Source organism: Tursiops truncatus, chromosome 4, assembly GCF_011762595.2.
Source record: "Tursiops truncatus isolate mTurTru1 chromosome 4, mTurTru1.mat.Y, whole genome shotgun sequence".
Classification (NCBI taxonomy): domain Eukaryota; kingdom Metazoa; phylum Chordata; class Mammalia; order Artiodactyla; family Delphinidae; genus Tursiops; species Tursiops truncatus.
In genome coordinates, this window is record NC_047037.1 from 69,676,964 (window position 1) to 69,698,295 (window position 21,332).

At 46.5% G+C, this 21,332-nt stretch overlaps 1 long non-coding RNA gene across 1 annotated transcript; it reads left to right on the forward strand.

The window, feature by feature from the left end:
• Positions 1 to 1,201: 1,201 nt before the first annotated feature.
• Positions 1,202 to 16,913, forward strand: LOC141278571 (uncharacterized). Its single transcript, XR_012331443.1, has 3 exons — positions 1,202 to 1,607; positions 9,356 to 11,966; positions 15,499 to 16,913. It is a non-coding gene; the product is annotated as an uncharacterized lncRNA (long non-coding RNA).
• The last annotated feature ends 4,419 nt before the right edge of the window (positions 16,914 to 21,332 follow it).

Consider the following 21,332-nt stretch of genomic DNA (forward strand, 5'->3'; position numbering starts at 1 on the left):
AGCAGCCCCTCTCCCCCGCCCCCGGGCGGTGACGATGTCTCCTGGAGATCAGGCGCGGCTCCCAGCTCCACGTCCGGATGCTGGCCGCCGGCCTCGCTGCCGCGTGCATTAGCCTCTCAATGGAGACCCTCGGGGCTCCGGCCCCCCGCCGTCCCCGGCAGCATCCGGAGCGGAAAAGGCGCTGAACTAGAAGGGGGCTCTCCTGGGTCTAGACGGGCGCCTTCTCTAAGCGGTGAATTGCCGCGGCTGGGAGGCGCGCCCCATTGCACCCCACGTGTTGCTGGAGTGGGGACCCAGGGGTTAAGCTGGACCCCCTCATCGTCACCGCCGTCCCGGGAAACCTGTCATTAAAGTCAATTAACTTTTCCCACACCCCTTGGCCGGTAACAACCCGCTGCTAGCTTCCTCCCCGGCTCCTAAGTGCAACCAGATGGGCGGCCGAGCTGCCCCCGCCGCGCGCCCGCCGGGGCCGCCAGGGGTTCCAGGGAGGCCGCCAGGGCCCGCGGCCCGGGCGGGGAGCAGGTCGGGGCGGCCACGCCGGGCCAGCCCCGGCGGCCCTGCAGCCAAGGTGGTTTGCTTAGCAGGCCCGGCTGCTTTCTGGCAGGAAATGAATAGCTCCCAGATGAGCTCAGGCAACCTGAGAGGTCGTGAGAACGGCGCGAACCCCCGCCTGTGCAGCCGGCAGCCTGCCAGGCCGCGGGGGGAGCGGGCGGCGGCGGCGGCGGCGGGAGGCCGGGAGGCCCGGCAGGCGGGCGGGCGGCGGCGGGGGGAGAGGGAGGAGGGAGCCGCTGACACACGAGCCCGCGCCCGCTCCCGCTGACAGGCAGGCAGCCGCCCGCGCCCGGCCGCCTCCCCCGCTTCCCCGCCCGGGGCCCCAGCGCCTCCCAAGCAGCAGGCCCTTAGCCGCAGAAACGCGGCCGCCCGGCCCGCCGGGCCCGGGGGTGGGGCCGCCTGCCAGTGTTTTTCCAGTTCCCCCGGTAGCTCCGGGCCGCATTTAGAAGCCGGGAAACTGGGCCGAGGCCAGTGTCAGGGCAGCACAGGCCCTCGCGGCCGCCGGAGCCCTGCCAAGCGGCAGGCCAGGCCTTGGGCGGGGGCGGGGGGGGGGATGGAGGCGGGGGGGGCGGAGGATGGAGGGGGGGCGGAGGATGGAGGGGGGGCGGAGGATGGAGGCGGCTCGGGGAGCGGTCGGGCAAGGGCGGCTCAGCGCACACCGTCGTCCCAAAAAAGACAGAGCCAACAGACGGCAACTCGCGACTCCGTAAAAAAGGAATCTCATCTTCGAAAACCCATTACCTACTAAGTGCCCAGTAAGCCCCCTGCAAGCGCTAAAAAGATAACACTAAGTGCCACCCAGCCCCTGCCCTCCCAGAGCTCTCAGTTTAGCTGGGGAGACAGACAAACAGCCAAGTGACTCACCCCCGACCTGATGTGGGACGTGCCAGAAAAGAAGTTTCAACAAAGGGCACCTAAGAACAGAGAGATTGATTTCTGATTTGAGAGGAAACCAGGTAAGGTCTTCAGAGAGTTGGCACCTGAAGCGGAGAGGTGACAGATGCGTTCCACAGGAAGAGATGGGAATGGAACTGTGAGGGAAAACGCAGAGAGAGGTAAATATGTAAGTCCAGTTTGGGGGAATTTCAGGAAGTTTGCCATGGTGGTACTGAAATTTTCAAATATGTGAATTGGCTCAGAGGTCAAAAACATAGAGCCAACCAAGGTTGTCTGCTTCAGTCCTTGGACTGCAGAATAGCCCAGAGGTTAAAAGCACATGATCTGGCTTCAGGTTGTTTAGGTTGTAAGTGCAGGCAAATTACTTATCTTCTCTGTGCTTCCTTTGTACTGTACGTGTCATTTGTACCTCACAGGGTGGTACGGCATAGGGTTGTGAAGATGAAATGCATAAATGCAGGCAAAGCATTTAGCTTGGCATGTAAGCCCCCAGTGCATGTCAGCTATTAATGATTCCTAAGCCACAGTGAGGGATGTTCACCAAACGGGAAAGCCAGCCCTGGCCTTTGCCCAGTGATTTCAGGAGCTGCTTGTAATTGCACCGGGCCCCATGTGAGAGCACCACTGCCTCTTCCCTAGGTTCTGAATTTCATGTATGCATTCAATAATTATTGAACCAGGTACCATGGAAATAAAGGGAAAAGAAAGGCATGATCTCTGTAGCTATAAAGCTCACAGTCTAGTAGGCCCAACAGACTAGTTTAAAAACAAAAATGAATTACTCTCTGTTAAGTGTCATAAAAGAGGAGTAGTGTACACTGGTGGTACAAAAAGATGGTGACACATTGTAACAGGTAACTTTTGCGGCCTCCAAATCATGATTAATTTTTGTATAAATTTTTGTGACCATAGAAAGTGCTGGTATAGTAAATAACTAGTCAAATTCTACCTAAGAAAAATTAGTGTCAAATGGTTAATTTTAAGATTAATCGTTTTACAATACTAATATCTTTTGAATGAGCAGAGTCACCTTGATATGGTCAAGGAATGCACTGGGAGTCAGGGAATCCTGGTTCCAAACTGGCCACTGCCTGTGAGATGCTAAGCAAATCCTCTTAAGTCTCTGGTCTTCAGTTTCCTCACTGACAAGGTGAGAAGCTTAGACCAGAAGTCTCTGAAGTCCTTCTCAAGTCCACAGTCTGTGATTATCTCCTCAGCATGCTTCCGTGTGCCTCTGCATCTTGACACTTGTGACGGGGCTACAAGAACCCCAAGATTTTGAAACAGACCTGAAGCATGGGCCCTGTACTTCCACTGTTGCAAGGAAATAGGCCACATGTTTTCTTGGAGACCTGCTGTGTTAGTGAGAATCGTGTTCCCTGTGTGACCCATCAAAGGAAGACTACATCTAACAGGATAGATGTATCTAATATCTGCCACTAAGACCCTATCCTTCGCTGTGATATCTTGTTATCTTACTTGGAAAACAGAATAGCAAGAGTTAAAAATGCCATCACTTTCCCTCTTCACCCTAAGCACTTTCTCCCCACCCCCCTTCACTTGCACACTTCTTTTCTGAAAAGAGAATGTGGTGTGTTGATTACCAGACTCTCTCCATTTAGGAAACATATTTCCCCAGCTGGTTAGAGTTTTTCCACTAGTACACTTACTGAAGTAACTAAACTTACTGAATTAGTCTGGTTAAACAAGAAGAAATTAGTGAAGTCAGTCTGAATTAGTGAAAAATCTGAATTTTAAATATCCAATAGGAGGAAGAACAGCAAACTTGGCAAATACTTGTAGTGAGTCTGAATTCATAGTTTACAGAAAGACTTGCTTTCATAAAACTAATGCACTAAAGTCATTTAAAGACTGTATTCTCTTAAGCAGGTTAAACATAGCTCTTCAGTATTATTTATACTATAAATCTCTATAGTAAGAATAAGAACAGCCATGATTTGCAGCTCAAGTAAATAATTGAAGTCTAAATTAATAATAAGGCTTGGGCTTCCCTGGTGGCGCAGTGGTTGAGAGTCCGCCTGCCGATGAAGGGGACACAGGTTCGTGCCCCAGTCCGGGAAGATCCCACATGCCACGGAGTGGCTGGGCCCGTGAGCCATGGCCGCTGAGCCTGCGCGTCCAGAGCCTGTGCTCCACAACGAGAGAGGCCACAACAGTGAGAGGCCCGTGAACCGCAAAAAAAATTTAAAAAAATAAGGCTTTACTGCAGCTATTCTTTCTATGTCTGGATATGTTTCCAATTGTAATTTGCCTTTAGTGAAGCAGGGATCGATGAATCTTCTCTTTTTTTTTAGAATTGCAAGTATCAATGATAGCGATGTTATTTAAGGAACATTCTTTGTAGTTTACTATTTTGTTATTCACAAATGTGATCTGTTTTCATGTTAAACTAATTCTGCTAGTTTAGTCATCAATATGAGACATGAAATTTATAAATCCAGTTGAGAAAACCTCCAGCCTAGAGAAAAATTACTTCAGTTGACAAACACCACCACCCTAACCTTGATGTTTTCTGTGACGTAGTTTCTCTTCTATCAGCTTTTCCCCTAAGCCATAAATTTGTCCCTAAGGCATCAGAATGTAAAACAGGGATATTATTCCTTAAGGGGGCCAGGAGAGGGTAAAGGCCACGTCAAATCAGTTTCAGAAGCAAGTACCATATATGACGTTTAGGAGTAAAAGTAAGTAAAAGTACTCGAGGCAGTTCTTCATTTTAGTGAATACCCAATAGATATCTGGGGTCAGGGATGAGATACAAACCATAAAGGAAGGCTTCCTTTACCCCAGATTTGTGAAGAACAAATACTCTTGAACATAAGTTATTCTTTCCTGTGTCTGTTCCGTAATTAGGACCCATAAGATTATTTTTATACGAATAGAATCTTGAAGGATCAAACAGATATTTCCCTTAAAACTCTGTATAACAAAGTAATTGTGGAATTGCCCATTAATACCTTACAGAGGAGAGAAAGCCTCTAAAAAACTCTGAAACCAAAGACTCGTTTGGATTATTTTTGTTTTCTTATTTTGGATTTGGGGGAAGGGCACGATGGGAAAGGAGCATAATGTATGATCATCTAGAGAACTTGGAAACCACTGTGATCTCCTTGAGGTTTCATTTTAAGTGCAAACCAGGGAGTATCCATCCAAAGAAGAGACATTTTGAAACAGTTTAATGCTGGGAGCAGTTCATAAAGGATAACTTAAAATGTCATTCTTGCCTCAAATATTCGCACAGCTCCTATACAAAGACCTGAGGCTATAGTCATATTTACATGCATGTGATAGTTTAAAAATAGAAGTTGGATTTCAAACAATTGATCATCTTGAGACATAGCAACTGGTTTCTCACCTATGTGGGGTTGAATTCAACTTATTATTATTTTTTAAATAAATTTATTTATTTTTGGCTGTGTTGGGTCTTCATTGCTGCGTGCGGGCTTTAGTTGCTGCGAGCGGTGTGCGGGCTTCTCTTTGCGGTGGCTTCTCTTGTTGTGGAGCACGGCTCTAGGTGCACGGGCTTCAGTAGTTGTGGCACGTGGGCTCAGTAGTTGTGGCGCGCGGGCTCTAGAGCGCAGGCTCAGCAGCTGTGGCTCACCGTCTTAGTTGCTCCGGGGCATGTGGGATCTTCCCTGACCAGGGCTTGAACCCGTGTCCCATGCATTGGCAGGGGGGTTCTTAACCACTTCGCCACCAGGGAAGCTCCTCAACTTAACTTTTTAAAAGCCAAGTTTTCATGTTCAGCGTACAGCCTCCAGCCACGGGTTCAGATCTTGCTCTGTGCTGCCCCTCATCTGATGGAGTCCCTCCTCAGCCTTTCCACTGTTCTCTCTGGAAACTTGTTCTCTTAAATAAATGCCCCTCTACCTGCAGCCTCGGTATGAACACCCCCGCCCCCCTGCACTGCCTGGTTCTGCTTTTCTTTTGAGCCTACTGGCTGGGTGACACATCATTTTGCCCACTCCACGTGTGAGTAGGGTAGGAAGCAGGGTAGGGGAATGAGGGGTGCGGGTCCCAGGGCTGCAGAGTGAGGACCTATTCCCAGTGCCATTCCCGCCCCCCCAAACACCCTTGCCCAGACAGGGCTTTTCCTTCCACTGGGAAAAGTGTGGTGTCATCCAGCTCTCCCGCTCCTTGGTTGTCAGGTCCTGGTCAGCTCTCCTTCTGACTGGTCCCGCCTCCTCCCCTTAAGCTTATCTCCACCTGGCTCCATCCTTCCCTTCTTTCTCAGGGACTGCACTCTGGATGCCTTTCCCCTTTATCAGGGACGTGGCCCACAAAACACCTGAACACCTTATTCCTGAATTTGCAACCTCCTTTACATTTTTTACTTTTTCCTCAGCATATAAATACATTTATTTTTCCACCATCTTTCAGAGCCAGCTTCTGCCACCCTGCACTCCTCTTTCCACCCGTGACTGCCCTCCTCCCTTCTCACCAAGGACCCTAGACTCTAGTTCTAGCTCGTAGCCTCCCCTGCCTCACTTCTCTCTCACTGTTACCCCTGCAGCCAGGCTTCTGAATGCCCCTCCCTCTCTGAACAAATCAGATGGTCCCTCTTTTGTTCTTTCCTCTGTCGACATTTGTGAGGTTCTGACCATGTGCAGACTCCATCCTGGACATTCTCTCCTTCCTTAGCCCCCCTGACGCCTCTTTTTCTTGACTTCCTCCAACCTCTCTGGTGACTTCTCAACAACTATCATGGGATTTTTTCCCCACGACCTACGCATTAAGGTTGCTGTCCCTGAAAAGTCTGTGTCCTTTTCCTTTTGTCACTCGTCACCCACCACAGTGACTGGCGTCTGCATGAAGACCACCACCAAATTTGGTATCTTCAATCCCAAATTCTGTCCTGAGCTCCAGACCGTGGACCTAGCCACCCACGGACCATCTCTACATGAAAGTCAGTAGGTCCCCAACTCTGCGAGGTGTCCTACCCCTGTCTTCCCAGGCTTAATACGTCTTCCTCAACCCCATCACCGATCTCCTCCCTGCATCCCACAAGACACCAGGAACCATCAGGCTTCCCTGTTGTTTGAATCTCGGCCCCCTTTGTCATTGCCTTTGTGCAGGAGCTTCGAGGTTTTTGCTTTCACCTCCTTCAGTCTTGCCTTCCTCCAACCCATCCAGCACACTCCAGTCACATAGCCAAACAACCACGACACCGAGAAAACACCCAAAGGCTTCCTATTGCCTCCACCTCTGGAGAAAGTCGCGTGATTTGCTCCTGACCTACCCTCCTGCCTTATACCCTACAAGAAGTCAGCATCCCGTCCATGATTCCCCTGCACGCAAAGCTGCACCAGTGCCATGAGCCCTCCCTCCCTTTACACACACCGTCCCTGCGCCGGAAGCATCACTCTTCTACCTCTCCATCCAGAGACCTCCTACATAGGCATCCTTCAAGACTTTGCTCAATTCACCTGCTTCCAGAAACCCATCCTGACCCCTCCCTGTCCCTCTCACCCCCTCCTCGTGCATTCAACACATCACTGATGATACTGGATTATAGTGTCTCTTTATCTCTCTGCCCAACCCAGACTGTGCAAGTTTTGGAGGCAAAAACAACATATTTTTTCTCTACTCACAGCATGTGGCACAATGCCTGCCATACAGAAATCCTTCAGGAAGCTACACATTACTAGTAGAAGAAGAAGGAGGATATTAATAAAAATAACAACTCACATTTGAATAATACTTGAAGTCTCACAAAATGCTTTCTCAGACACTCTCTCATTTGACACCAAAAGCAATCCATGTAGGTAAGTAGGACTGAAAATGTTATTCTCGTAGCAAATGTGGATAATTTGTCTCAAAGAGAGGAAATGGTTTGGCCAAGGTGGCAGCTAGAGAGTGACAGAAACCTGTTCTCCTCCTGCTTTGCTGCCTCGGATGTGTAACTGTATCTCTTAGGGCACAAGAAGCGCAGGTCCGTTCCATCCTCCTGTCTATCGAGCAGCAGAAGAACTAATGCAATCGAAGCCAAGGTCTTTTTTACACGGAAAGCTTAATGATCTCAATGGAAAAGAATCCAAAAAAAGAATATAGATATATACATAAATATATATATGTATAACCGAATCACTTTGCTGTACACTTGAAACTAACACAATAATGTAAATCAACTATACTGCAATAAAAAAATAAACAAACTGGGCTTCCCTGGTGGCCCAGTGGTTGAGAGCCTGCCTGCCAATGCAGCAGTCACGGGTTCGAACCCTGGTCCGGGAAGATCCCACATGCCGCGGAGCAACTGGGCCCATGAGCCACAACTACTGAGCCTGTGCGTCTGAAGCCTGTGCTCCGCAGCAAGAGAGGCCGCGACAGTGAGAGGCCCGCGCACCGCAATGAAGAGTGGCCCCCGCTTGCCACAACTAGAGAAAGCTCTCGCACAGAAACGAAGACCCAACACAGCCAAAAATAAATAAATATAAAAAATAAACAAACTGGGTGGAACAAAAAAAAAAAAAAAAGCTTAATGATTCTCAGCAAAGTGAATTGCCAGGACCTTTTCAGAACCAAAAATTATAGAGAGAGAATGGGAAAATAAATCCTAAACTTTAAGAAGTAAGAAAAGTATCCAATTTTTTTTTTTTTTTTTTTTTTTTTTTTTTTGCGGTACGCGGGCCTCACTGTTGTGGCCTCTCCCATTGCGGAGCACAGGCTCCAGACGCGCAGGCTCAGCGGCCATGGCTCACGGGTCCAGCTGCTCCACAGCACGTGGGATCCTCCCGGACCGAGGCATGAACCCGTGTCCCCTGCATCGGCAGGCGGACTCTCAACCACTGCACCACCAGGGAAGCCCAAAAAGTATCCAATTTTGAAGATCATATTTGTGTGGCTGGTTTGAGAGTCATTCTTTAATCGGTGAATGAATCACACCATGACCCAGAGAAACCAGTGGGTAAAAGCACCTAAGGGTGTAACAGGGGCTCCGAAGCACCAGCCCTGGGGGCGGCCACACCAGAACAGCTGCTCATACAGGGCGGCTATCTGCAACAAGATCAATACAGTCTCTGTAAGCAAAATGTCCCAGAGCCATGAAGCAGTTTCTGAATTTCCAGATAGTTTGTTTGGGCTTTTCTTTCCTGTCTGTGACTGCTGGTGTTTGCATCCAGGTTTTGTGGTAGATCAAAATGAGCATGTATTACCTGAGGGGTTCCTTTAGAAGAGACAGTTTGTCGAGGTCACCTGCAGCTCAGGATGCGATACCGGAAGCCAGGGGCATACGGCACCAGTGGGTCACCGGCCCACAGAATAGCTCTTCATTGCAGCTGGCTAGTCATTCACCAGGGATTCGTGTAGCACCTACTTTGTGCCAGGCGCTCTTCCAGGCACCAGAGTTTCTGCAGTGAACAGGACAGGCAGGCCACATCTCTCAGTGAGCACGTATTCCGCTGCGGGGAAGACAGTTAAGAAAAAGAAAAGAAATAAATAAAGGAGAGACCGTCAGCTCATGATAAATACTATGAAGAAACTAAAATCCGGTGCTGTGATAAAAGGGACAGAAGTTTGGCTGGGGCTCTAATTTGGGATGGATGATCAAGGAAGGCCTCACTGAGGAGGTGACTCCTGAAGCCAGGAAGGCCAGTAAAACAAAAAGCCCAACCTGATTTTACAGGTCTGAAAATGTCACCTCTGGCCAGCCAGGGCAAGGTTTGTAAATGGCTGACCATGGTGCCCGGGGCCACAAAGAGGACCAGTGTCACTTGCTGCTGTTTCATGAATACAGTTACTAAAAACTTCTCCCAGTTTGCAAAGCACTTGAAATATTCGAGATAGAAGCTAATTCAAAGGAAACGGATGCAATTCCTTTGTTTCCTGTGGGAAGAAGTGGGGTGTATGGCACGAGCTTTGGTTTTGTATCCATGTGTTCATTCCATAGATAATCCTCTGGGCTTTCACCTTGCACACGGTGGTGGACTGGGAACCCTGGGGATGCAGTGATGAACAGACGTGAAGGCCTTCAGGAGGTCACAGTCTAGAGAGAGCCATGGTGTATGGACCATATTGGAGGAAAAGTGCTGAAAGCCGTCATCCCAACACCCCACCCCGGTCTAGCCAGGAGCCCTTCTCCATGGTTCTGTACTTCTCCATTCATTCATTTGTCGAACATTTATTGTATACCCATTATGTGCCAAGCCTAGAGATACAAAGGAGAATAAGGCAGATGGGGGTCCCTGATTTCTCAGGACTTAAGTCATAGCCAGGAGGAGAGAGACAATAAAACATTAAACAAAGAAATTAACAAAGTAATTTCTAAACTGATGAAGTCTTCTGAGGAACATAAAATAGGGCATGAGCTAGCATGTTGGTGGGGGAGGGACGAGTCCTCTGGAGAAAACTGAAGGGTGGGAGGATCCAGCAAGTTAAGATCTCAGGAGAAAACATGACAGGCGGGGCCACGGTGGGGGCAAGTCCAGCAGCAGGAAAGAGCAACGGCGTGCCAGGGGAACAGCAAGGCCAGTGTGCCTGAAACATGCTGACCAAGGGGAGTGGGGCCCTCACTCAGCCTCAGAAAGCCTGGCAGGTCACATGGGGCTTTGATGGTCTCAGTGAGGAATTTGGGTCCGACCCTAAGAGCAATGGGAAACCACTGGAGCCGCGATGCCCCATAGAGATCAAATGTGAGCCACGTGTGCGATTTAAAATGTTCTAGTAGCCACACTTTTGAAAAGTACAAAGAAACATTATTAATGTTAATATTTTATTTAACCCAATATATCCAAAATATTACTTCAACATGTAATCCATGTGCAAAATTATGAATGGGATATTTTACATTCTATTTCGGGGAACTAAGTCTTTGACATAGGTGTCTGTGTGATACTGACAGCAGTTCTCAACTCAGACCAGCCACATTTCAAGTGCTCAGTAGACACCTGTGGCCAGTGGCTGCCATCCTGGCCAGAGCAGCATTGGAGGGTCTAATGATAATCGTCTTCCCAGATAGCCAGGCTCAGGGCTATCTTTCATTTCTCCCTTCCCCTCACACCTACCTGCCATCATCATCCACCAGGAGCTTAGATAGTTCCCTCTCAAACCACCACATCTATCCCAACATCTACCCCAGCTCAACTGTCTTCAATATTTTGCACATCAGTTATTGCTACATCCTCAGAATTGGCCTTTTTGCCTTTGCTCTATCTCCACCAATCTCTTGCCGCCGGACTACTGATGTTTCTGCTAAGACACAGCTCCCTCTTCTCCCTTTTCCCCCGCAAATCTTCCATAGCTCCCACTGCCCTCACATAACACAGTTAAAACCCAGGTCCTACTTGGTCCACTTCATCTCACTTGCACCAGTGCCTTATGCAAGGAATGAAACTCATGTAATTTTATTTCCCAGAATATCCTTAAACACTATGAACAGTTGTAAAACATTGAAAGCTTTCAGGCTTTTGTTTCCATTGATTATTCCCCTTTAATAGTAATTTTTCTCTCTGTACAGAAGTGTTCTCTATTTTTTTCTTATTTGATAGTTTTTATTTTGTGAAGATTTTTTTTCTCTCTTAAAGGCAATTCCCGTGACCTGCAACATTTGGATACGAGTTGCCTACGTATTGCTTGATTTCTTGGTAGTTCTCATCCCACAAGCCAACTGCTAGCAAACGTGATACATGGCAAATATACACCATCAGGATAACGTACATAATCACATGGGATGTATGTGTATATAAACATTTAAGCGAAAGTAAATTTAATTGTGCTTTGAACCACCTATGACGTCTCTTGAAATTGCAAGAAACTCTATGAGCTATAACAAGTCCAGGCTGGGAATCTCTAAAATCTTCCTTGACTTTGGTTTTGACCTTGTAAGAACAACTGAGCTGCCATCTTTGAAGTACGGTTGAAGGCCATTCCTCGTGTTTTTCTTTTTCCCCTTGGTTGAAACATTTAAGTAGCTGAATATGTAATTTTTGCAGACTCCACCCAAAAGAACCATCAAAGTCAAGATTCACATGATGCCCACATGTCCACACAACTGCTCTTGACTATGGATGTGAGATATTAACTCCAGAAATAGGCTGGATGTGAATTGAGTCATAAATTGCTATTGAAGGAAGTTTGCGCTTACATCCCTGGAAAGTAATATTAAAAGGCCAGGGGTTCACAAGCCTGCTGCAGCTGGAGTCCCCTAACTCTTGTCTATCAACTTGATTTGGCTTGATTCTAATTTGGTTTGAGAGCCTACTTCTGTTCTTTGCATGTATTTGAGTATAAATGAAGGTCTAATAGTACTTTTTGCTTGTCTAACAGGCACGTAATGTCACTTCTCCTTGCCAGACCATGGGGTCCAGGGCTTTTCTAAGAAAATCCACCAGCAAAGCTCGTACAACGTGTGGCTCCCCAGGCTGCCTCGAGTTCTGGTCTCCAGTTTTCGTATTTCCTCCCAGCATTAAACTCTTACTCAGCACCTACTCTGTGCGCGCACTGTGTCACTGTGGAGAGACAGATGAATGAGACACTAGTCTCTCCATCTCTGGAGGATTGAGGTATAAATAAAATATTTTCCAAAGGGGGGCCCCTAAGGTGATTCAAACAAAATGAGAGCTTCTTTTTTGAAAGGCTGGCATGCCAGCCAGTTTGGAAGTTGAGAGCAGAGGGAGAAGTGAAGAGGTTAGAAGTCCCAGGGCTGGGTGTGGTTTCCAGAGGGAGGGCAGAGAAAGGCCAGGTCTGACCGGTTTCATGTGCTAATGAGTCAGAGCCATCGATCAATTCTTGTCCAGGAAAGGTGCCTCTTGAAATCCCCTGGAGGGGGCCGGGTGGAGCCAGAGCCTGACCTGGAGGCCTCGGCAATGTCACTTGCCCTCATTTAACTCCAGTTTCTTTATCTGTAAAATGGGAACATTGGATCATATGGTCCCAGGAGTCCTCCCAGTAGGCCTGCCCCCCTGGATGAGGGTCGATACATGTGGACAGTGTGGACTGTGGGAGTATTTATGCCAGATGTTGCAGTTAGATGGCTGTGTTCCATGAGTTGCAAGTCTACATTATCTGCCCCCAGACACAGAGCCCCTTTCAATTGCTCTTTTCTCCACCCTCGTTCCGGATCTCTGCCCCCTCCTATTTCTGCCTCGTTTGTTTCCCTCTACCCCGCTCTGTTTGGTTCATGTTTCATTCAATCATTCAACAGCTACGTTTAGCACCTTACCATGTAGTGGGCACTACATCAGGTACCCCTCTCTCTCCCAGCCCCACTCTGGGGTGAACTTCCAAGTGGAAAGGGAAGAAGAGACGGCAGGGAATCTGGGCTGTCCTGCACGGTCAGGCTGGTCCCAGGAACCTGATGTTGGGCTCCCGAGCTCCAGGGAGGGCCCTGCCACCCTGTGCGTGGGTCACGCGGCAGCAGCCATCCGTTTCCTGGATTCTCGCCAGATTCCCTGGAGGGTGAGGGGAGTTCCTGTTAACCGGGTCCTACTACACTTTGAAAGGCTCAGCCTTTCGAAATGAAACGGCCACTCCCTCCTCCTGCCCCACTCCTCCCTCTCCAGTGCTTCTCCCTCTCGCGTTACAACCGTTTCAGGCCCTTTGGCCTCCTTATGCTTGAGGATACTTGGGGTTTGTTGATGGGCCCAGAGAGGAGGCAAGTGACCCCAAGAAGTGGAGGGGCGAGTGTGGGCGTGACAAGCCTCAAGGAGAGGGCACTGGCCCCCCAGCAGAAGGTTAAAGCTGAGTGAGGAAGTTGTGCTGGGGGAGGGACATCCGATGGAGTGAGGCCCCTGGTGAGGCCTGACGGTAGCTGAGTAACTAGGTTTCGGGGTTCAGGTTACCTGACAGCAGCTGGCATTTCTCTGCCACCTCCAAGTCACCTGCTCTCCCCTCCCTGTGGCTTCTATTTCTTTGAGCTGGGAGGGGCTGTTCTGGAATCTAGTTGAGACTCAGAGCTGGAGGACACCTACCTCAAGGGCACCAGGGCGAGCCCCTCTCCCCGCTCCATGGACCAAGGGCCGGGCCTAGGTCCCACCCCACCCGGAGACTGACATCTCCGTGAGGGGCGCCATCACCTTCCCTTCTGTCCTGTGGGAGTCCCATCTCATTTTTCTTGCTCCTGAAGAGTGTTCCCGCATGTAAGTAAGGAGGTGGTGAAGGCCGGAAGGGGGAGTGTTGAACCAGGGACCCAGGGCTGCCCAGAGTTGCTGCAACTTCCGAATGAGAGAAGAAAATAAAATCTCTGAGTTGGGGTGAGGAGGGCTGTTTCAGAAAGAAATGAATGGCGATGAGAGTGGGAGGGTGGGTGTGGAGCGGGAGAGGGAGAGGGAGTGAGAAAGAGAGTGACTCACGGTATTCTGAGAGCAAAACGTTAGCCTCTGGTCCCTTGCCACAGCCTGAGAATCTCTGCATCTCAATCTCTCTCACTTTCCTCAGTTCTCCTGCCCCACACCCCTCTCCCTCTCTGTCTTCTTTTGCTTCAGTGGTTTGTGTTATCATTTGCCAAGCTCCTTGGGACCTGGTGTGTACTTCAGCCCAGCTCCAAGTCTTCCCCCGACTCCAGGAATGGTACACGTAAACCACTGAGAAAGGAGCCCTCCACACCAGAAACAGCACACGGGCTTCTGCTCAGCCTCTGTGGCCTTGGACCAGCTCTTGGGATGGGCTCCTGTCTGGAGACAGGCACCCACACAGCCTGCCTCACAGACGCTGGCCCGGCTGTCCTGGGGAGCCTCTACCTCCCAGGGGAACTGGCAGGCCATGCCCACCGCCACCCCTCACCCAGGGCTAAGCCAGGTCCAAGGCACAAGGCTTCTCTCCCTGGGGACCAACCACACAACTCAGTGACCTTGAGAAAGTTAGCTTTGTCTCTACAGACTTCCCTTTCTCTGTTTTAAAATAGATCAGAGACTTAACGCAGCTTAATTCATAAAGAAGCTGCATGGAAAAAGACTGACCTGTCCTGAAGTGTTTTGGCTTCCTGAGAAGAGCCCAAGGTTCCAGGAAACCTCCTTGAGCCACGTAGACGCATGTGCGCACAGACACATGCACGGTGCACAGGTCAGCCCCCGTGCTCCCTTCGCACCACACCCATTCCCAGACGGGGTTGGAGTGCGGGGGCCGGGGACGTCGTTTGTGCGCTACTGGATCCTGTGCAAAGTAGTGCTTGGAATAAAGTTAATGCTCAATAAATATGTATTGAATGAATGAGCTTGGCACATACTGCCTGTGTCCCCTCCCTGTGCCAGTCACCATGCCCTCAAGTTGTTCCCAGTCGAGGAGAGAGACAACCATGTAAACAAATACAGCCAACACAGAGTGATAAGGGCCACCAGGACAGAGGAGAATGCAGGGCACGGGAAGGCTCAGAACAGAGAGTTTGGCTCTGCCCTGGGGAGGGGTGGTTGTGCTGGGGAGACAGGGGTGTGGAGGTTCTGAGCATTGCAGGAAAGGTGGGATTTCATCAGTTGGACAAGAGGGGCAGGGGCTGGTGGCAGATATCTTCCAGCAGAGGGAAAACATGTTCAAAAGCACAGAGCCCTGAACCAGCGTGGAAGAGTCATGACACCCACGAATCGTCCCTCCCCGGAGCTGGACCACAGGAGGGAGGCAGGGCACTAGGAGATGAGCAGGGGCGGCTGGAGGCTGGATAGGAGGGCTGGTCATTGTGTCTCAATACTTTCAAGTGATTCCTATACTGAACTTCAACATTCTTCTTGGACCCTTAAAGTGTAATAATCTTACTCATCTCTCTGCTGATTGAGAGACTGTATAAACATGACGGGTGTACAAAACCTCCACGGTAACTCTGAGACTGCCTGTCTCCCATCAGCGTCTGTATGTTGGAAAGCATTACTTAGGAGGACCGTTTAATTTATCATTCAAACTGGTTCACTTTGGGGAGTGAAAAGGGTTGCTATGAATAACTGCACCAGGGCAACAAGCAAGAACTAGGACCATTCTGGGCAAATCAGGATGTCAGGTCACCCTAGCTAAAGGTCTTAGGCTGTGTTGAAGGGTTTTATAGAGGTAAACAGTGTGATCAGATTCATGTTATTGGAATTGAGTTACCGTCTCACTTTCATTTCTTCACAGAACAGAGGGAGTAAGAGGATAAGGACGGTTCAGATGTTCTCGGAGGCCCTTTCCAGCTTTGGCATTCTATAAATCTGTTTGGTAGGCATTTGAACAGAGAGAAGGGTTGGATAAAACATAACCTCAAGGAAGTTTTGGGGGTGGACTGCAATTCAACCTAAACTGTGAAGAGCCATACCAATATCCTGTGTTTCTAGTTGAAACCCAATGAATGTATCCAAGAAAAACACTCCCAAGGAAACTCCACTCATCCCCCGATCCAGGAAGGGAAAGGCGACGCCCATGAAAACATTCCACTGAAATTAAAGCCCTGCTGCCAATCAATCTCTCCCACAAGTCCTAGCCCTCCCTCCCTTGGGACTCTGGTAGCAAGCAGGTGAGATGTGAGGGAATCTGTATAAGGATGTGAGCATGAAATGCTTCAGTTCGAGCAGTCGGCTCAACTGCCGTAACAACCCTCTCCCTCTAAAAAACCCTGTCTCAGAGGGAAAATCTTCATGGCTCTTCGTTGCCTAGAGAATTAAGCACAAACTCTTCAACTTCCATTTCGAGGTCCTCTACAATATGAAGACAAGCCACTTTCTTCATGCACCTTTTCTTACAATCTAATTGGGCTTTGTGATGGGCACACTTCATATTATTCTCTCCAGGTGCTAACTCAAGTTATCTACACCCTACTTATCAAAATTATATCATTAAATTTCATCTCTTCCATGAAGCTTGTCTTTCCTCCTCCCTCTCTTCTTTTCTTTCAAGTTACTTAAACACTTATCTTTCAAGATACGTATATACTATACTTCTAAATAAAGGTATAATTAATGAGTGCTGGTATCTATCTCTGAATCCTCTTTCCTAAGGAACTGACAACAAGTGCGGTTTAAAGAAGTTTAGATTCGCTTCTGTGTGTCCCACAGTAGGCTATTTATGTCCAGTTTGAAGATGCAAAGGAACTAGAATTAGCCAAAGACTTTTGAAAAAGAACAAAGTTGGAGAATTATAGTATCTGATTTCGAGACTTATTTGAATGCTACAGTAATCAAGACAATATGATATTTGTGTTGCAATGAGCAAATAGGTCAATGGAACAGAGAATCCAGAAGTAGACCCCACATATATAGTCAACTGATTTTTGACAGACAGGCGAAAACAATTTAATGAGGAAATGTTGATCTATTCAACAAATTGTGCTGGAACATTTGGATGAACAACGCAAAAAACAAACAAAAAAAAGACCTTTGATCTATACGTCATGTCACATTGAAGAAAGAACCCAAAACAGATCTTAGTCTAAATATAAAACCTGAAACTATAAACTTTCTACAAGAAATATAGGAGAAAATCCTTGTGGCCCAGGGTTAGGCAAAGATCTCTTAGATACAACACAAAAAAGCATAGTACATTGCAAAAAATTAATAAATTAGACTTCACCAAAATTAAGAATGTCTCTTCAAAAGACATTGTTTTGAGAAATTAAAAAAGAAAAACACTGGTGAAAAAGAGAAAAAAGAATTTGGAGAAAATATTTGCAAATCACAGATTTGATAAGAGAACTGTATCCAGATTATATAAAGAACTTTCAAAACTCAATAATAAGAACAAACAAACCAATTACAAAATGGGTAAAAGAGTTAGATTCTTCATCCAAAAAGAATATGGATGGCAAACAAGCACATGAAAAGATGTACATTCTTAGTCATCAGGGAAATGCTAATTAAAATCACAGTGAGATATGCCTCCATGACACACCCACTAAAACCAGTCAAAAACTAAAACGGCTGACTGTATTAGGTGTTGGAAAGGATGTGGAGTAACCAGAACGCACACACCACTGGAGAGAATGTAAAATGGTACAACCACTTTGGAAAACAGGTTTTTAAAAACTTAAACCTATGCCTAACATATGATCCAGCCGTTCCACTTCTAGGTATTTACCAAGAGATAGGAAAGCATATGTCCTTACAAAGACTTATCCATAAATATTCAAGGCAGCTTTATTTGTAACAACCAAAAACTGAAAACAATACAAATGTCTATCGATAGGTGAATGGATAAACAAATTGTAGTATATCCATACAATAGACTACTGCTCAGCAAGAAAATGGGAAAACGTGTTGACCCAGAATAGTTATGCTGAGTGAGAGAAGTCAGAAAAAGAAGAGTACATCCTCTATGATTCCACTTATATAAAATCAAAATGCAAACTAATCTATAGGGACATAGGCAAATCAATAACTGCCTAGAGACTGGGGGAGAGGGACAGAGAGGGTGCTGGAGAGGACAGAGAGGGATCACAAAGGGAGAAGGGGAAGCTTTTGAGGGTGATGGATATATTCACTATCTTGATTGTGGTGATGGTTTCCTGAGTGTACACATGTGTCAGAGCTTACCAAATTGTACACTTTTTTACATACATTTTTTAAGTTGAACTATAGTTAATTTACAAAGTCGTGTTAGTTTCAAGTGTATAGCAAAGTGATTATATGATAGGAAACATATATATATGTTCTTTTTCATATTCTTTTCCATTATAGGTTATTAGAAGATATTAAGTATAGTTCCCTGTGCTATACAGTAGGTCCTTGTTGGTTATCTATTTTATATATAGTAGTGTGTATCTGTGAATCCCAAACTCCTAACTTATCCCTCCCCCACCTTCCCCTTTGGTAACCATAAGTTTGTTTTCTATGTCTGTGAGTCTGTTTCTGTTTCATAGATAAGTTCATTTGTGTCACATTTTAGATGCCACATATAAGTGATATCATATGATATTTGTCTTTCTCTGTCTGACTTACTTCACTTAGTGTGATGATCTCTAGGTCCATTCCTGTTGCTGCAAATGGCATTATCTCACTCTTTTTTATGTACCACATCTTCTTTATCCATTCATCTGTTGATGGACATTTAAGTTGTTTCCATGTCTTGGCTATTGTAAATAGTACTGATATGAACCAAATTGTACACTTTTAATATGAGTTTATTTTATGTCGAGAATCCCTCAATAAAGCTTAATTTTCAAAAATAGACATACTTCTAAAACCTAGGAGCTCAGAGTCATGGTCTCCCTGAAGAGACACCACTAGAAGAAGAGAAGAGTTTTCGTTTGTTTGTCGACTTTGTTTTAACCGCATCGAGTCCAGCATCCTCCACGATCTGGCCCAACAAACTTACAATGGACTGCTGTTCCCACAAAGCTTCCATACCGGCTACTGGATCATCTGGGCGGGAGGAGGGGTAAATATCTAAGTCTGATTTCTTGAGACTTGCACCAAATGTTTCTGAACCACAAGTGGACCCCTGGGATAGGATTGAAGGACTGGTCCCCAGGGCCTTAGAACTGAAAGGGGATTTTGGGGTCTTCTGGTCCCACCTCCATCCCATGTGGGAATCCCTCCACTTTGGAATAACCATCATCTCCCCTCTGACAATATCTTCCAGGATGGAAAACTCCACTATTCGTGAATAAGATGCAAGTAGCTACATTCCAACAGGAAGAAACTGGAGGAGGACAAGAGGAAGTGAGAGAGCTGTCCTCTTGATCCTGAAACGCATCAGGATCCCTATCCTTTCTTTCAATGTGGCTCCTTAGGAATCTTAACTTTGGGAGGAAATCAACATCTTTTCGATAGACAAATACATTTCCGTTGCCCTGTGATGGAAGAGGGACGGGGAGAAAGGGAGATAGATGAATTTGAAAAATGAGACTTGAGTTGCCAACAAATTCTTTTAAAAAGGAAAACAGTTTGCATTTCTGACCCAATGGGCTATTTCCGTTTGGTTGGAGGGTTTATACGTTAGTTAGCTCCAAAGAATTTTGAGCACATCTCTTAATGTTTCATTGTCTTGGCCTTTCCCAATTTTGTGCATTTAGAATCAAGAGCCTGGGCTTGCCTTTCTCCTGCTCAGCAAGGCTCATAAGAACGCTGGGTCTGGGGAGAGAAAAAAGCTCGGTACAGAAAGACCAGGGCTGTGTCATTTCTATTTCTCCTTGACACCTTTTCAAGCTTGGTGATTTTCGGCTACTTCTCTGAAGGGAATAATCTTTTAAGCTCTCCATCCAATCTGTTCTCAGACAGGAGTTTAAACTCTCTCCCTTTCAAAGTTTATCAGACAGATCTACAGAGACTTCCCGGGAGGATGTTTACAAAGGACTTTGAGTGTTGCCAAGAAAAGAGAGAACGAGAAAGGTAGGGTTTCTGAAGGGCAGTTTCAGAGGCGGTGAGGTTAAAACATAAAAGGACCTTTCATTCTCTTACTAACAGGTTGTCCTAAGGCCAGTGGTGGGCAAATCAGGGTGTGACAGGGGCAGATGTCTTGCCCATTGGAGAGGGTCCTCATCATCACTTGAGCCAGTGGAATTTTTTTCTTGGGGTAGACTTGCTCTCTCCTGTTGCAGAGTTGGAATTATTCCAGAGATTAAAGCTCATAGTTCTATTTCCCCTCACTCCTCTGCTTCTTTTAGAATCACTTTATTTCTCTGGGGGATCTTCTTAAAAGGTGATGTCACGCTTAGTAACAGAATCAGACCGACATGACTGTGTAGCAGTAATCGCGTAAGAATAAATTCTTCTCCACTGGGGAGAGGAGAATTCTAGAACACGGTAATCACCATATCCAATAAATCATGTGATTCAGACACAGTGCATTTGGAGTATGGCTTCAGTAATATCAGGATTATTTAGAAATTGTGTACCTATTCAGGTATTTGCAACCCTGAAGGTCCCCAACTGTAGAAATCCAAATGCATTTGGTTTATTAAGTTTGGATTCATTATGTGAGAAATTTCTCCCCATATTTAAACACATGTTAATACAAAGTTAGGTCTGGAGAATAACTTCTTTTAATGTATTACTTAGGTATTTTTTAAAAAATTCTATAAAAACAAACACTTCTACAGCCAGTCTTAAGAAACAATTTTTCTCTCTGATCAAGATGTCTTCATTTTATCCAGTAAAAGATAAGTTTTCATCATCATAATCAAGCAGAAGAGAAATGATTCCCAGTGAGCTGCACGGCAAGTTGGGTAATTGTAGTTAATTGTAATTAGCAAGCTCTGTTTTTGAATTGTTAATCTCCATTCCTTTCATTTTAGTCAAGACAAAAACTAAATGGGTTTCCCCCCTCCCTCTTCAATGAACTATTACATTTCAAATGTCTTAGGCAAAGAAAATGAACTTCTGCCATTCGTCATAAAGCTGAGGTCTTCATCTGTAGGAAGAAAGACCTTGTTACATATGGCAACGTCCTTGTGTGATGAAAAAGAAAACCTAAAAGATCTTCCAAAGAGTATCCACTGCAAAGTGAGTGGGTGGGAGGGCTGTGTGTTGGGAGAGAGGGGAGGAGGGTTGGCATTCAGCAGGAAATTTCCACGTGGGCCCAACAGACAGGGAAATCATAATATTAGGTACAAAGCTCTAGCCTTCAAGTCATGTAACATTACATGAAAAGTTGGGAACCAAATTTTATGTTTCATGATACTGTTTTCAACACAGCATGTGCACGCGCATGCGCACGCGCGCACACACACACACACACACACACACACACACACACACACACACACACTTTCTTTTTGGCCGCGCCATGGGCTTGCAAGGTGTTAGTTACCTGACCAGGGACTGATCCCGGCCCTTGGTAGTGAAAGTGCAGAGTCCTAACCACTGGACTGCCAGTGAATTCACACACTTTTTTTTAATTAGTCTTTATTTCTTAGAGCACTTTAAGTTCAGAATATTTTTTTTTTAAAGAAGAAAAACCATGGGTCTCTACATATTGCCAAGAAAGACCTCTAAGAACAAAGAGTAGCGGTAAGATTATTGAGAATTAAGCCAAATCCT